We start from the raw sequence: 16,988 nt of genomic DNA, 5'->3' as shown, positions 1-16,988 counted from the left end.
AGTCAGCGGGTGAGGTGGATGCGCCATTGGGTTGGGCGTTGGGCCAGAGAAAGGAAGGTTGGCACCATAGCCGGTTTGAACTGGTTCGACTACTTGTGTGTATTTTTTTTAATTGGTGCCTCTCACTGATTGTTTGACTTTGGGGAGTTTTTGATATTGAGGCATTACTCGTAAGCCAATCAAAGCTTTCTGTGCACAAAGGGAGGTTTCTAATTTGCCAAGGCAGTTTGAGGCAGGGTAAGGGGCCACTTGATGATGTCACAAAATGAAGGGTCAGGACATTTAAGGGACGCTGTAGGTTGAGTGATGAAAGAAGGCCCCAAGTCAGAAGAGTAACATCTTTGTTAAGAGTTGGCGTTAGCTGCTATTAGACTTTTTTTGATCTTTGACATGAACTTAAACTCCTCTCAAATTAATCTCTAATCATTGCAATCATGTGAATCAAAACGATGGGGACATAAAATATTGTTTATATCAACAACTTTCTCCTCTGGTTATAGGTCAGAACTGGGCTCATGTTACTTTACCTGCGAATTGAGAGGGTGGGTAGCCTTAGGGGTTGGTTGTTATCTTTGGTTATCTAGCTGTATGAGTGATGTACATTCTTCATAAAGCTAGATAACCGAAAGTAACAAGAATCCCATTACACTCCTGAAAAGGCATCAAGACCCCAAACGCGCCTTCCTCCAAAAATCACTAACTCGGCCACAAGAACTGCAACTCGAGAGAAGAAAATGGACAACATTTAAAAGAAGATGGGAGCGGAATGCAGCAAAAGGTAGGGTGCATAATGTATGTGTGTGAATGCATGTAGGTGACTAAATCCCAGACCACAACCACTTTAGATAAACTTAACTTTACTGTAAAGCTCTGTCTATATTCACTGTCTAGATCCATCAACATTTTGAAATACAGAAAACCATTGGTAGGCATGTAGAAATAAATTGGACATCAGCGCACAACTCCTTGCAGTCAGTGGCAGTGATCCATAACAGTACGGTTGGTGCAACAGGATCACTTTTAATCTAATAAGCCCCATGATCCTTGTGTGTGGGACTGGATGCAGGGGCTAAGCCATGGTATCACATGGCCGGGAGTGACGGGCTTGCTGAAAAAGACCCACACAGATTTGCCAAAGCTGGTGGACTTTTACAAGTCATTTAACAAGTTGGTGTTAGCTAATCAGTGTGCTAGCCAGTTTGCTCAATGCTCTATTCACATGGCTCTATGAATTTCAGCTTTGATGCTTGCATCTTTAGCATCAAGAGAACATGCCATATGAAAAGAATGTGGTTCTTTTATATCATAGGAGCTGCATACGGTGATATGAATTATACATATGTTCTGACTTGGATGGGATTGTCTGAGTTAAGAATGCTCCCTCCGAGTTAATCCGGGCTCCCAACTCCCTGCCGGCACCTAAGCGAACGGACAAGAATTTGTTTGAGGCCAATTTTGTTAAGTTAGACGTTGTTGATTTCCTTCCCACCTACTTTTTTCTCCTTTATGCATGAAAAGATGTTTGATTTGGGGTCCGGGCCATTGTTTAATTTGAGGTGACAGTTGGCTTGGTTGTGAATGGGCCGTGGCAAAGCCTCTGTTGCATGAGGTGCTACCATGTGGAAAGGCCTGATCTCGCTGAATGCTGTTGTGTGTGTGCGCGCAAGGCTCTGAGGGGGGAGTGGTCCTGGGGCAATCAAGCAGAAAGTGCCCCCAGTGACGAGTTCCATGAGTGAGAGAAGGAGAACAATCTCAGCCTTAAGGTTCTTTGCTCGGGCTCATGGTGGGGAATAATTGGTCAATCAGATCTTCAACCTCAAGGCCTCTGATGACTGATTGAAGGTGTGATTTCTTTTCTGCCCATCAAAACTAGAGGGTCACTCCTGCTGAGAGAGGCCACTAAGGATCTTGCCCAAGGTCTCAAGGCTTTGGAGCTACCGGGTCAGCGGTGAACTCCAACTGTAATACAAATTCCACATGGCGGTTTGCTGTTTCAACATGGCTCAGCTGAAACATCCCCCTCGAGTTTGAATGTATTCAGTTTGACATGGTACAAACTTTAAACAGTTGTACAGGGCCAAAGTGAAACGCCTAAAAGCTTGCGTGGCAACCCCACCTCGCAATGTCAATCTCTTCAAGCCCTGCAGTTGTGCCTGCCTGCCTGCTGCATTGCAGGTGCTGAGTGTGACATTTGAGCTTTGGGCTCAGCTAGCAAGAGAGAGGAACGAGGGCCTTGACAGGAAGTGACAGCCGGAGATGTCACCTTCTTGGATGGCAAAGTAGTACCTGGTTCTCTCTCTATTGTTCTGCTGCTGCCACTGCCGATATGTTTTCGTTACAGTGTAGACTTGTGAGCGCGGCATGGCTGTGATCTGTTGTTCTAAATGATAGATAAATGATTGCACCTGACTAATATTCAATCACTTGTATATCTGCAGGTGCATTTTGCATTTATGCATTTTAACAATTAGAAGGTACAAGGCCAGCAAATCTTGAGCAGTGTAAAGAAAAGTTGCCTCCTTTTGCTTCATTTTTGTGTCACAGTGTTACAGTTTTGGGGCTAAATGGGAACTGAAGTCTTGGACAGATTGTGTTTATACCCTAAGCAGTGCCCTGGGAGAAGCATGTCATGGTGCAAATGCTTTGTGCTGGCTCTGTGTGTGGCACAGTTATATCACTAACACTTCACGCTGGGGACCCCGGGGTAGAGACTGTCTTAGCTTCTGCCTGCCTGAAAATGGCACGAAGATGGGAGAGTTCCTAAAAACCACCTTAGGGCCTTTGCTCTCTCTCCTTTTTCTGTGTCCCATGGCAGAGTCTGAAATAGAATGAGAGCACGAAGAGAAAGGGTGGAGAAGGAAAGAAGGCAGGGAATGGAAAGAAAAGGAGGAGGAGGGTGGTGGGTTTGTCTTAGCTTTCATGCACTAGGCAAGCAGATTTAGACTCCAAGTGTCAAACAGAAAAACAGCCATTGTGGACGGGTCCTACTTGCCCCCCCACCAGTAGACTTTACAGTCAATAGAGCTAGTCCACTTGTCACTGAGGGACAATGCAACCCTTTGCCTCCCTTTCACCCCCGCCGGGTCCGAGCAGCCAGACTGTTTTCTGAATAAGGCCCAGTGATTCTTGCCCCCTTTTCTCTGCCTCTCTTTATCTTGACGGAACACACCAACAGGGTTTGCAAAATGGCTTCGCTGTTGGGCTGGAGCAAAAGGCCAGACCCTGTTATTTTCTACAACATTGGCATTCTCCCCCATATGCTCACAGAGAAGTGAATGTATCTCAGACAGTTGCAAAAGTCAACGGGCCTCCCCAGACAAAAGAGATTAAGTCTGGCAACTTAGCAGTAACAGGTGTACTTTGACTGTGCTCGGACCACACGGGGGGTGGCTGCTGCTGTCTGACCCGTTGCTCTGTTTGCCTCCTTGTTGGTTTTGAGTTGTGTGAATATAAAGATAAAATTTGCTTTGTGTTCTCAGATGACAAGAAAGCTTCAGACCTTGTCAACTTAGACGTTTTAGACGAGAGTGTGCTCGGCCTTGCTGTCGAGCGCTGGTCTCTTATCACTTTTACTGCTTTTGAAAATGTAGCTCAGTTTTGCAACATTTCGCCACTGATTTGCCAAGTTTTCTCCAAAGGGATTCTGCAGATATCTTTAGATCTCGAGCTGTGCTCACCCAAGGGAGCGAGTTAAGGGTAAACAATGCGGGCACACAGAGGAAGAAAGAAATATCAGAGGGAGTGCGGCACAGCACCGAAGCATGAATACATTTTCACATTTAGAACTGAGACAGTGATGTTTTAAGAGGGGAAATATCTTTCTGAGAGAATGAGTGAAGCCTTTTCTATCCATACCTTCAGTATTTTCAACCGCAATAAACTGAGCCATTCCGCAGCAGTATAAACAGAGACACTCTCTGTGCCGGAGCAAAACAGTGCGTGCATTTGTTTGTTTCAGTTGTTAATAAAGCTTTTACCGAGAGCCTCGGCCCTCAGAAAAAGCCCATTCTGCTGAAATGACTTGGCAAAGCATCCGATGGAGGGTCTGTTCAGACTGAAGCTGCTCCCGCTGCTATTGTCTAGGTCTCTCTCACACACCTACGAGACCAGAGTAAGCACACAATTTCATTGTTGCGTGAGCTGTTAATATCAGAGGCTTCACAATAGAGCCCATTCGCCATATTTGCATAAGGCACTTTTCCAACAAGGACCCGGAGAGGGCTTGAAAGCTGGCCCACTCCAGTGCCAATGGCAAAAAAATGTCAAGTGCCAATTAGGAGAGGTTTGCCACCATTCAGCAGTACCCCACCCCTGTAGTCCTTCCCCTCCCTGCTTATCCACCCCAACTCTCTCACACTCTATGTCACCCCTGTTTTTACCACCTTATTCCAATTTCAGACATAGCCTTCCCCTTCCGACACCCAGAGACAAAAGCTGGCTCCCTCCTCTGCTGGCTAATGGAGGATCCTTTCTGTTGGGCTCAGAGTATTAGTAAAATCAGACAGCGTGTTCTGTTCACCGATTAGTCAGCTTTCTTTGTTGATTTCTTTGAATAGAAGGGTTCACGAACTATGCGGCTGAACCTGCAAGATATGGACTTCACCTGTTAGTGAATATTGAACTTAGCAAGGTGGCTACATTGTGCTAGTGCTGGTTTTAGACTCACAGGTTTGCATGCACAGGTGTAGGTAATTGAGGGAAGGATTTTGCTAAAGAAAGATGATGATTTCAAGCAATTAAAAATAACGCCTTTCATCTGATTTCCACAGTAGTCAGTCTGTGTTAGTGTTAATAGCATTCAGCCACCCAATGACTTGCTTTAAGTTAGCCCTTATTTTGCACTGATGCACATACAAATACAGAACATCCTACAATGCAAATGGCTGCAGTCAGAGGCTATTGGAATTGAGAGCACAGGCTTTGTCACTGTTAAAGCTACAAGAAATGCACTACAGTCAGATTTACCGGAGCCACGTCAAATTCAAGTTAGCTGGGTGTCAACAGTGTTGAACAACTGTTTGCAATTCTACCGATGCTGAAAATGCAGCATTATTTCCACTAATGCTTAACTGCGGCTGTCAGATGCAAAGTACGTGGTGACAGGAATGTAGAGCATCATCAGTGCCCTTGAATTTAAATAACATAGTGTTTACATCAGGAAAGCCTTTGCTACAAAAGGCAGACATCAAATAAATAAAAACAACCTGGTATCCTGTAAAATGACGAGGATGCAGCAAATTTAATTTGAAAAATTAGGTCGCAGACACAATAAAAGCTAATCGTGTTTGTCCAATTGGGCTACTGTTGTTTTCCACAGAGCATTTACCTAACTTACCGCCTCCTGCCACTCAAAAGGATTTTTCTCTTGTCCCTTTTTCTCTTTCATTCTTTCATTCAATCTCTGTGTCGAGTTTTTTTTTTCTTTCCCACCCTTGATTCTCAGATGGTTGGATCTGATTTGCATGCATTTGCATAATGAAAGTCATTTGCATGCTCAGGGGCAGACTGTACCATGAGAACAGACATGAAAAGGTGTGTGTGCATGCGTGTGTGTATACACATATTCATGTGTGTGCATGGCTTACATTCGTATGCTTCCGTGAACTATACATGTGCGTTTTGATGGATAAACTACGTTCTTGAAATTTTCCCTCTTGCCCTCTGATTTTCCCTTCCCTGTTTTCTGTGCAGGCTACCACCACCACACCACTGAAGGAAAGCTGGCAAAAGGAGACTGAAAAACAGGGAAGCAGGAGGAGGAGGGGTTGCTGTTGATTCTGCCCTCCCTCTCTCCTCGCCCTCCTCTGCATCGCCTCTTCCCTCCTCCTCCCTTCCTCCTCCGCTCCATCCTCAGCAGACTGCCCTTTTTTCCTGTACAGCGAGACGCAGCCCGCGCCACCATCTTAGAGCAACGCTGGCATGAAATGGAAGTGGGAAGACCAGTCAGTGCAGGTAACACACCAAACCCACTACGCCCGCCATGCTGCATCTTTCCACTGGCGCCATCACGACCCTCCATCCTCTCCTCCGATTCCCCCAGTGCCTTCACTCCCCTTCTCCAGCGGGCTATTGCCTCCGTTTTAATCACCTCGGATATGTTTGTTAATTGCACGATTCACAAAATGCAATGATGGGTGGAGGGGAGGGTGAGTTGATATGGGCGGAGTGTGTTTTGTATGTGTGTTCACATTAAATCACTCTGCTCTCAATGCCTCTCTCAGGAGGCTTTCAGTGGGCATCTGTCCTCTGAAGCGCCATGTTTTCTTTCCCGTTTGGGAATTCTCGTGCCATCCTCGCATGCGTGCCCTGACATGGCGGCGGCTGCCATTTTGGAGATACGATGCAAGCAGTGCCTTCTTGTGCAGTCTGCTGTAACAAAGTTATGACTTTTAGATTAATTCTAAAAAAGCTTTCTCTTTCACCTTAAATCAGGTCAGAAGAAATGTCAAGGTGGGCACATCTGTCAGTCGGAAAGTGATGATATCCATGAACCACTATTCTTCTTACAGTGACATGTAACACAACAAACACAAAGCAGGAGAGAGACAGAGATGATAGAGAAGAGATGGTGTAGAAGTGAGAACATCGGACGTTGACAGGCAGAGTCTCAGTAGTGGAAAGCCTCTCATAGTGCAAGTGGCCAGTGTTGGAGGGCAGTCGGTGCTTAGACAAGTTGAGTATTGTTCTCCCTGAGCGAACTCGTTATAGTACAGCATTATTCCAACCAGGGAGCTCCCAACTTTAAAAACCGCTTAAACCAAAACACCAATTAGTATCAGCTGGGCTTGATTAAGTAAGGCAGCCGGTAAACAATGCGCGCTATTGTCCTTGCAACAGAGAGACCTCCCTTTGTTTGTGTCTGTGGTGTGGAGGTCAGAGACACAATGCAAATGCTAACTTACAGTAGGGTGCCAGGCTACAGGGCTAACAGTGGGACTGCTGAGATCCCCTGTTGTGTCAAGGTGAGAGAAGAAAAACAGATTGTTGCTAAACACAGGAAAGCATATTGTCATCGAAGGTCCAAGGTGGCTTTCACAGTTTATGAGAGAAAGTTTGGCCAAAGTTTGAAAAAAGTGTTTCATTTAACTGAATCCTTTGTTCCTAAATTTAAACACTGATTTCCAATATTTACACAGACTAAATTTGAATTGATACCAGTTCTCAAATTAGGTCATGCCAAGCTTTTAGCATTTACATATTTGACGACCCTTTAAAAGCGGAGGCGTCGCTTGGCTTTCCTGAGAAGTGCTGTGGTAACTGTGTCAAACCCAAAGCACACTAATCACGGCCAGGCCTCCATAAACAGGTGGTAGATTGAGCAAAGGGGGCCGGGGCCATACTCAATTTACTGTGTAAATTATGCAGAGCCCAAAACAATACAAACAGTAGACAGTGGAGTGGCTGGCGTTGGCTAATGAGATGATGAGAAGCCTGGGAGGGCTGGGAGCTAGTCGAGGTGAGGGGGTGGGCACGGCCAGCAGCTTGTGTCTGGATCTGTGTATTCGTGTGTGTGTCTTCGTGCAAGTGTGTGTGAGGGTCTAGAGGAGCTTTGGCAGGGGAGCAGACACTGTCCCGTCTCCACAAACCCCATCGTCAGCACCCCTCCTGCCTAGACTGTGTGCTGCACAGAGAGGGGAGGGTTAGCAGGCAGCTGGGGCACCCTGCCCCCATTGCTCAAGAGCACCAGGCTTGGGAACCTCTGTGGCAGGGGTCCCCCCATCACTGGCACGTAGGGGCCCCCCAAAAGTCTGGCTGCAACCCCCCATCACCACCATCCCCTCCTCCCTCTTGTCTACCCAACCACCACCACCCTAATGTGAGGCTGGGGGCCTGGGAAGGACTTCAAGTTCATGGCCAGACCTCCTATTGAGCTGACAGCCTGACTGTTTGCTCAATTCGGCTCCCTATTCAGAGCCGTGCTGGAGGGGGGAGTGTTGAGAAAGGGCTGGAAGAAGGGGAGGGAGCTGTTGCTAGATGGGACACCATACCACTGTGATAGCTATTCATTCAGCAGGGCGAGACAAGTAAAGAGTGAGGGTGAAGAGGGATGGGGGGTTTAAGTCGGGGTGCATAAATAAAAAGTGAGGAATCCGGGCTCAAAGTTTGCTTTGAGCGGTGTGCGCCTCTCTCACACTCTTTTAGACTCTTAATTACCGGCGCCTTCCACTTTTCTCTCTCCCTTTCTGTAACTTCACCCCCCCATCCCCATCACACACACACACACACACTCCTGAGCACACACACAAAATCACAATCATTCTCATCATCCCCTCTATCCCCTGGTTTTATTAGGCCACATGCTGGGGCTGTAAATTTACCATTAACAAGCTTATTCACTGTAGTCCTCTCAACAAAACAAGACCATGATGCCAATAACTCAAAGCGACACCAATACCCAAACTGCCTTTTATACCACCAACCTCCTCTGTTAGCCACTCCCCCCCTCCCCCCCGATCCTGCCAGACTGCACCCACTCTGAACAACGGCGTAATGCTAAATGCCAAGTCTAACGTGATGCCTGCTAATAGCTCAGGCGATGCTAATTAGCACAATGGTTGTTGATTTCTGCCACTAAGCTGGATGGCTACATTATCGGTTCACTCTGCACTCAGTGACCCGCTGTAATATTTTAAGTTGCTTGTCTGAGCTGCTTGAAAATGTAACAAAAAAGGGGGTCTGATAGCCTTCTGAAGTCCAACTCAGTCTAGCTTAGGGTGTGTCACATGCTTCCTCTTTGTATTAGCAGCTCGTAGCGTACCAGGCGCCTGTTAAGGCCTTTCAGCTTCAGCCCCAATCCCTTCAGTTGGCACATGGAGCTTTGCTTAACATGGCCAGATTTAGGACATGCAAGAAATGCCCCCATAGGTTATTTTTCATCTTTAGAGAACGAGGACAAGCCTTCTTTTGAAACCCAAACAAATTGGCATTCACAGTCTACTGTCTCAAATAATTGTTTTGACATTCACATGATTGGCCTCACAGTGTGTTTAAACTCACTCTGAGGAACTGAAGCTGTGTCTTAATGTCGTCTTTCTCTTTGCAGCAGAATGTTGTCGGTGCAGGGGGATCCGAAACGGCTGGAGCACACAACGAAGGAATAACAGGACAACTCCTTCAGCAGCCGTTTGCCGCCTTCCAGCGTGGACTAAACAAGGATGACGACGCGGATGTCTGTCAGTGGCGGCAAATTCCTGCCGTGACTTTGGAACATCGCCACACTATTGATGCTGCTGTGTGATGCATTATTTTCCCCAACAGTCAAGCTGGACTGTTTGTGAACGTGTTGGTTCACGGTGGACTGTGACTGTGGGAAACAAGGCTCAGAGAGAAGATTAGCAGCTTGAGGTGTGGACAAACTGGTCCATAATTGTGACTCTTGCTTTTGTATTTTGAGGGTGTGGCACTCTATTTTGTAATACTTATATATTTATACATACATATATACACATTTGCCTATAAACAACAGTACTTAGACATGAGTTAGGATCAACTAACATAGGCCTGACTTACTGCAGGACATATTTGATGAGTTGTAGCCCACATTTAGTTCGATTTCTGTTTTGTCATAGTTGCTAGGACTCAAAGACACGTGAATGTGAGACCCACGGCAGCAGTGAATAATACTGCACTGCGATTGGACAGCTCCGTGTGTCGGTTGACACAATGGTGAAGGAGTGAGCTGTCGTCTTTATACTCTATGCAACTGTTTTATCTGTTTTTGTTTATTTTTTCATCCATAAACCCAGTTGGGCAGAGCCCCTGTCCTCCTCACTCGGGATATTTTTGGGCTACCACTTTATTCCTTTAGACATAATCAAGAGAAATGTTTTTTGAAGAGACTACATTCCCATTGTTAACATACTGATCCAGAAATTACAGTCAGTCTGTGTGAGTGTGTGACTCAGTTTCATATTGAGTCTCATATTTGCAGCCTTAACAGACAGTGATTTGACTGTGAAGCCATGAGAGTAAATGTGGAACCACACGTTTAAGATTCCTGATGGCAGAAGTGTGTTTGATCAGCAGGAAGTGGTTGAGCATGGCTCATGGCTGCATGTATACAGAACACGCCACACTATTAAAACCTTCCCAGCAGGCTGTGAGACGCAGCAGTTTGGTTCATAGCAGTTACCTGCTTGGCTCTAATGATACATCTTTGGGTGAGACATGACAAATACATTGGCTTCAAACACTGCCTTAATTTCCTGCCCTTGACATTAACACACACACACACATACGCAAATGTAATAAAGCAAGTACTATCGCAGCCTAATTCATTCCATATTAATTTTCGGGAAGTGGCAAATTTTTTATTACGATTGATAATCTATGCAAATCTTTTAAATATTACTTTAAACAATCTATGTCTATGCAGTGCTTCTGCAATTGATTCAAGGGAGACTATCTTGGCCTAATTTAGAAAATGTATTCTTTTGATAATCATGCACATCCCAGTGCTCAAGACAATTACTTATCTGCCTGGATAAGCTTGAAATTATGTTTTTAATCTTTAGCAAAAAAAAGTCACTCTTCTGATATCAGTCCAGAGGCATGAAAATCATGAATTGTGGTCTAAAATAATTAAATCGCTTGCACTACATCTCTTTTTTCCTTAAATGCAGATCAAACATATCTATTCAGCTATGCCTACGCATAGCTTATTGTTTTATATAAGCAGCAATGGTTGTGTTATGCAATCTAATCGCTGTGAATGAGTGTTCACCACATGTGCCTTTGTATGGAAAACTGTGTTGGAATAGTAATAAAGGTTTACATTGAAAACAAGGGGGAAATGGTTGTTGTGCATGTTTTTTCAATTTGATCTGCATGTGATCAGGTGGCAGGATCAGTTAGTGATTAATGGTCGTACATTCAGCAGCCACATGTGCTGCTGGAGTGCCCTTGAGCAAATCACTGAGCTTTGTCTCTATTCTGTAAATCAAAAGTCATATAATGCATTATAAAACTTAAATGTAAATGTCTAGGGAGACAAGATGTAGATTTAAGCTTACTAAAACAAAAAGAAAATCTAAATTTACCCATTAGCTGGCAGCTTTCCTTAAATGTTTTGCTTTTTTTGTGGTAGTCACGTCTACAGAGATAATTCAGTTCCAACATAATGTTACAGCCAAATGAAAAGATTATCACAATTCCCCTGAGATCAAGTAATTTTCAAAACACCATCAGGGATGTAGGTTTATTTTCTGTAGTGTTTGGCATCAAGCTACAAGGGAGAAACACAGTAGAGCTCTGTCCTGTTTCAAATGTGAAATGAATCAGTGTTTTCTGTAATAAGCAATAATTGTCGTATAGATGAGTAATAAGCCAATATGCATCTTTACACATTACACACACACACTTTATTCCAAATTTGTGTAAGACAAAGAGCACAATAACACCCTCATCCTGGAATGTGATGATCTGTGTGCAGCACAGTGTGGCGCAGGCCACCGTGTGCTGAGCAGAACACTTACCCTGCGTGATTTGCTGTCTGGCACCACATATGGCAAACGTACTGACACCGACATATGGGGCCCTCACAATTCATTAGCATTGTCATGTAAAAGAGAGTAATCCCACTGTAAAACAAATGAAATGTAACCCTTTACAGTACAGGTTGATCACGCAGCTCTTTTCATTCATCCCCCTCTTTTATGAAGTCTTGTGTAATTCAATGAAAGAGGTTTTTAACTCAGCTCCAACGCACCCCCTTGGGTGTCTGCATCCACAGTGCGTAGCAGCAAAGGCTTTACAAGCCACTGTTCTCTTGTTTACAGCTGCGCTGCGTATTGAAATGAGCCGTAGTACACATAAACAGCAGCTCCATGCAAATATTGCAGTGCCCTTATTAACCAGGGCAGGCTGCAATTACATTATGTCCCAGGCGTTAACATCCACAGAGCGAGCGTCGGTCCTCTGTGACAACTCCCCTCGCCCTCAGTGTTTCTTGGCGGCGTTATGGCCCTCATAATCTGATTCACAGTTTTTGTCATGCTGCCAAGAGGCAAGTTGCATTAGCCAAGCACTATAGGCCTTAATGAACTGAGTGTCGATGTTAAGCACACTAGAGAATGCTGGAGTGACAGCGTACAACCAGGCTGTCATTTGCAGCCATGTTGGATCACAGTCTAAGTTATAACTGTTCGCAATCAGAGGTTTGGCAGGTCTCTGAGAAAAAAAGAAAAGCCGTACCCTCCATTATGCTTGATGTGTTGAGCATCCTAAAGGAGAGAAAGTCTTGTGTGTAAGGAGCTGCCCTCATGGAGTTAGGGTGTGGCTTCGTTTTGACATACAGCACAAAATGGCTGTTCGCTACATGCCATCCGGAGACTGAGGGGATCAGATTCCAAAATGGCGCCGCGATGACATTAATGTCACTTACGTCAGATCGGATCATTAAAAAATGGAAAGGCCGCACTAGCAGCCACAATGATTTGATGGACAAATACAGTACACAAGAGCCGATGGCAGGGGGCATTCAAAGTGGGAAATAGTGGGTTTTGGTGCACGTCCAAGGTCTAGCAACTCGGGTGCTGCTCCTTTCACAAGTTCCTCAGAATCATCATTGGTATGCAGGAATGCACCCCTAGTAGGCCATTCTGTGTGATTTTGGAGGGAAACATGTTTGCAACCGCTCGGTAGGACAGAGGATGTGTGTTCCTTTGGATCCGACAATGGTCAATGCCAAGAAAAAGTGGGCATCTGTCCAGATCTGTCCACCTTTGTGAGCTGCCTCCCAGTGGTGTAGCCCGGCAATTCTGTTCAGTGAGCAAAGACAAAATGGCTTCTTTTGCTTTGAAGAGCATGTTGTCCTGATAAATGTCCAATTATAATAAAGAAAGATGATGAATAAAGAAATGTGTGTGTTGAACCAGACTTTGTTGGATAAAGGTTCCAGGATTTCCAGGTTCAGTCTTCGCAGTGACACCATTGCCACATTTTAGTATACATAAAACGCGCCGCTGACCTGGGTAAAGTTGTGTTTTTTTGGTGATTCCATTTTGAATCTGTTCACTCATTACACGACTGCTCCACTTAGATTAGACAAAACATGCAGGAAAATGCTTTATTTTTGCTAAAATTACATAATTATCTTTTGGTAATGAAGCTGAAAGAAGAGAAAAATGAATGGTATGCCAGTATGGTGCATTCAGGTGTTACCCTACATATTTGCTAAATGAAAAGAATTTCTCTATCTGAAAAAAAGCCTGAATAAATTTCAGACTTTCTAAATGCAAGATGCTTTAGTTTGATATTCTGACAGTGTTGTGACCTGTGATTGCTTTACTTGCTCCAGGTAAAACCATCATGCCTTGAACTTCGTACCTTTCGTACACTTTACTTGAATGTTGCTGCTTTAATTCCCAGTAGAGAAGATATCTGGAAATCTTACGTGAGCCTGAGCTAATTTGCAGAGATTTTGTTAAGTTACAGTTACCATTTCAACCAGTGTTTGAAAGTAACAAAGTACATTTGGTCAAGTCATGCTTACAATCAGATTATAATTTTACAAAATATGCATGGTTATACATTAAACTAGGGAAAATAAGCTCTACCATTACCTGTAACAACGCTTAATCCTATTTTCATATTAAAGCATGAAATAATATGATAACATAATAACATTAGAACATTGATATGTTCCATTATGTTTGCTTATAATGCAGGAGTTTAACTTGGTAATCTAATGTCTTTATTAGTACTGGTGTTTAATGCTTCTTCACCACTGGTTTCAGCAGCATTTAAATTACAATATTTCAACATGTAGTCAGGTCCACTTCGCATTGAACTGCTGTTGGAGCAATGATTATCCGTTACACCCAAATATTTCAATCAAATTTAGCCCCGTGTTTACCTAGACATCTAAAAGTCTTTTGACCAATCAGTGCCTACAGGACACATGACATTAACATGGAAACAGGTCAATCGACATACATGCGCAGAAGTGAAATACACTAGGAAAGACTTCCTTGCTGCAAGTATTTTCATAATTACACTTTTGTCAGTGGAAAACCTCACACTTCAAATTCATCCAACGGGTAACAGAAGTGCCTGCAGTGCTTGAGGACCTTCAGTCCCTTAACTTAAGTCAAAACATGAAAATCGCCTAAATGAGACTGACAAGGTTTTCACCTGACAATGATGATATTTCAAATTCAAATTTTGTCATGTGTACAGGTAGGATGTAGCTTTGACTATAACACTAAGCTTAAAATCCACTCACACCCTGAAGCAATTTCTTGGAGCTTATGTATTTATATAATGAAGGAGAAATACTCGGGGAGGTTAGCAAAACTTGCAGCTCAGGCCTGATGAGTTAGACGTCCGGATCACTGAGGATGCTTTTCTTGAAGGCGAGAGAGCCCTGTTGTGGAATGTCAAGTAGTTTGGCCGGGGCGGGTGACTGAAGCGGGAAGTGATTTGACTAATGTTTTCCCTTTCATAGCGCTCCTCTTCACCACGTCCCCCTCCATCCTCCCCAACCGCCAAAACCTCCCCAGAAAACTTTACGGTGATGTCATTCATATGCAAAACAGGCGTGCTTTCAGCGGGTGAATGTGTGTGCATGCGTCTGTGAGCAAGTCTGTATGTGTGTGTGTGTGTGTGTGTGTTTGTGCATGTGTTGCTTGAGTGGCTGATTCCATTACTTGAAGGACCATTACACTTGCCTGTCAACAGCCAAAAGACCTGAGAAAAATTAGCAGATTAAATCATTCAGCTACTCTCCTCCTCCTCTTCTTCCTCTTCTCCCCTGCAAGCATCCAGACTGTTGTGTCGCACCACGGAGGTGTTTTGACAAAATCAAAAATGTAATGCATCTCCTTTGAAAGTCGCATCAGTTTTTGATCAGTGACAGGCCCTAATATTGGCGACAAATCTCTCAAAAATTACAAAAAAAATAAAAATAATGATAATGGTCCAAGACACAATCAGGACAGAACTCCTGGGAAACTGAGTAGCTAGGAGGCTAAATCCTATAAACAGGGGCAAACAGGGAGACTGGAGCTAAATGAGGTTTTACAATCTTGTAGAATCAGATAACACAGCAGCATTCAGGGTTACTGTACATGTTTATTGAGGCAGTTGGGTGAAAGGTGAAATGTCGCAGAGGGTTCAGCAGATTGGTTAGGGTTTTTTCAGTGAATTCATAAGACACATCAGCTCTGTGACTGTTAAATCACCAAAGTCACACCACAAACATACAATCATAATCCTACAATGCACTCCAGAGGTTGCACCTAGTTTTAGTCTTACGGGATGACAGGACTCCAGCAGAGCTTCTCCCTTCAAAAACAAAAGAATAAATCCCACATTGCAGAATGTGGGAATGAAACCCCCTTGGGTCAGATTAGCATTCTGAGAAAACAAAATTCCCCTCTGGGGCGTTTGCTACAGACCAGATGGGTGTACCCCAAAAATCAGCCACACAGGGGGAAGTAGGGCTGAAGAAGAAGAGGCTTGGCCCCCGGGGAAGGTGGAGGAGAGAGTGTGGAAGGAAGAGGGGGAGGTTGTGAGAGAGGGGCGCGAAGAGTTAATGCCGACAGCTCAACAAAGGCTGCCACCGTCACAGAGGCCAGAGAAGAGCACGGGAAAAGAGCTAAGGTCAAGGGGACCTCAGGGGGTTCAAGTTCAAGGCGACTGTCAGTGTCTGCATTTTAACAGCCGTGCCACACCCTCCGAGTACTTATACTTCCATTTGCAACAACAACCGCACCCCCACATCTCCATTTACTCCCCAACATTAAATCTGAAGCTACACACAAACTAGCCATTGTCTCGATGTTGCCATATCAGGACCACATAGAGGCAAAAGGTAAAAGCAACAAGGAGGGCTGAGGGCCGTCTGGGCGGTTTTCATGGTAATGCATGAGATTTTGAACTTGTGATGGCCTCCACGGGAGAGCCGCCATCGGGGGTTTTGTGTGTTCGGTGGTGGCTGTGGGTGGTATTGTTAGAAAACAGGAAATGTTCGGTGACTTGCATGAAATGTGTTTTATTCAGTGGTCTCAGGATCTTCTAAGATGGGTCTGTCTGGTGTTTAGAGGGTTTGTGCCACATTTAGACAACTCTGAGGGTGACAAAAGACACACGAGTTTGGTTCAGAGAAGAGAGTTTATCCTGATAATATACTGGACAACATACTTTTGAACACCTAAACATGCAGTTTCCCCCTTTTGTTTCACCTCAAGTAGCATCTTAGATTATTATTCAGACAAGAAACAGCCTTGCATTAAAACAGAGCAGGGGACTGTGTTGGTGGGGGGTGTTGTTGAGGGTTTCATGCGTTTAAAGGGTTAAAAGATGCCAGGTTTGTAATACTCAGACAGGATTTTCCAACTGTTCATGTCATAGACTCCATGTCTTGAACACCATTTTATACATTTACCAAATAGTTTGCTTGTCATGGCTCTTTCGAACTGTAAAAAAAATATTAGCAGGTTTGCACTTCTCATGTTAGCTTAAATGTTTTATGTTGAATTGCTGATGTTTTGTTCACCAATTTGTCATTTAAAAGGTAGATGAAGATGAGCTGCTTAACCAGACTTTACCAACCTGACATTCAAATTCTGGGGGGGAGTTTTAAGATACTGTCGGTGAAACTCTCAGTTACACTGTTTTCAGTAATGATGAGTGTATAACAACACACACACAACACATGAAACACTTTCTAATAAACCTCCATTATAGATAAACACTTTCAGTGAAATGTGATTGTGTTAGTCATATCTAGCCATCTCGAATATACAGTAGCCACAATGTGAGCACTGAAAATGAGATTCTACTGGATATGCAGAACAATGGCCTAATTAGATTTTTAAAGTCAATTATATCGATTATTTCTGCCTTTCTCTTATGTCAAAGGCTACATTAGGATGCCAAAACAATTTAGCATGGAAGGAGGAGATGTAATCTCAACCCTGAAATACGTTGTGTCATCAGATATTGTAAGAATCATAGCTGCTAAGAAGTCATGTTGTGGTCAGGCA

The 16,988-nt window shown here is 44.1% G+C and overlaps 1 long non-coding RNA gene across 1 annotated transcript; it reads left to right on the top strand.

Moving 5' to 3' along the window:
* Positions 1-621: 621 nt before the first annotated feature.
* On the top strand, positions 622-10,784 carry LOC119896956. The gene is made up of 3 exons (XR_005443322.1): positions 622-778; positions 5,692-5,952; positions 9,044-10,784. It is a non-coding gene; the product is annotated as an uncharacterized LOC119896956 (long non-coding RNA).
* Positions 10,785-16,988: the final 6,204 nt, after the last annotated feature.

The sequence above is a fragment of the Micropterus salmoides genome, unplaced genomic scaffold (assembly GCF_014851395.1).
Source record: "Micropterus salmoides isolate LMB-PRFRI ecotype aquatic unplaced genomic scaffold, ASM1485139v1 Ms_hic_scaffold_11, whole genome shotgun sequence".
In the NCBI taxonomy this organism is placed as follows: domain Eukaryota; kingdom Metazoa; phylum Chordata; class Actinopteri; order Centrarchiformes; family Centrarchidae; genus Micropterus; species Micropterus salmoides.
Note: the sequence above shows the minus strand (reverse complement) of the source record. Positions and strands in the feature narration are given on the sequence as shown.